Source organism: Octodon degus, unplaced genomic scaffold (genome assembly GCF_000260255.1).
Source record: "Octodon degus isolate 3935 unplaced genomic scaffold, OctDeg1.0 scaffold00043, whole genome shotgun sequence".
NCBI lineage: Eukaryota > Metazoa > Chordata > Mammalia > Rodentia > Octodontidae > Octodon > Octodon degus.
In genome coordinates, this window is record NW_004524619.1 from 11,198,420 (window position 1) to 11,199,308 (window position 889).

Sequence of the window (889 nt, forward strand, 5' to 3'; positions counted from 1 at the left end):
TATCTGTCTTTTATAGCTTCTTCTCACTGAAGGAGCTGTAGACTGTACCTACTGGGATTATCCGCCCTGCAACTACATTGGATGCTGTGGCTCACTGGACGGGTTGAAGAGAAAAACCCTTACAAAACAATGAGAAAAGAATGAATGACTGCTGAGCTGTCTGCTTGATGGGAGAAAATAACTTTTTTAAAAAAAATGTTATTTTAAGGTTTCGCCGATCCGTGGCCTAAGAGGCAGTCACTGGCACCCAGCCGGAATGGCATGATTCTGAAGCCCCACTTCCACAAGGACAGGCAGCGGCGTGTGGCTACGTGGCTCCATCAGCCAGCTCAGAAGATCCGCAGGCGCACGGCCCGGCAGGCAGAAGCGCGCTGCATCGCCCCGCGCCCCACGTTCGGACCTAACCGGCCCATCGTACGCTGTCCTATGGTGCGATACCACACCAAGGTCCGAGCCGGCAGGGGCTTCAGCCTGGAGGAGCTACGGGTGGCCGGCATTCACAAGAAGGTGGCCCGGACCTTTGGCATCTTGGCGGACCCAAGGCGGCGGAACAAACCCACTGAGTCCCTGCAGGCCAACGTGCAGCGGCTGCAAGAGACCGCTCCAAGCTCATCCTCTTCCCCAGGAGGCCATCGGCCCCCAAAGGGGCGGCAGCTCTGCTGAAGAACTCAAGTTGGCCACCCAGCCGACAGGACCTGTGATGCCCATCAGGAGCGTCTACAAGGAGACCGCCCGGGTCATCACAGAAGAGAAAAGAACTTCAAGGCATTCGCCGGTCTGCGCATGGCCCGCGCCAATGCCCGGCTCTTTGGCATCTGGGCGAAGAGAGCCAAGGAAGCCGCGGAGCGGGTGTTGGGAAGAAAAAATAACACTGTTGGGATCTTGTAAT

The 889-nt window shown here is 56.9% G+C and overlaps 1 pseudogene; it reads left to right on the forward strand.

Annotated features, from left to right (window-relative positions):
* The window catches only part of LOC101579026, an 8,748-nt pseudogene extending 7,860 nt beyond the window's left edge, over nucleotides 1-888 (forward strand).
* Nucleotide 889: the final 1 nt, after the last annotated feature.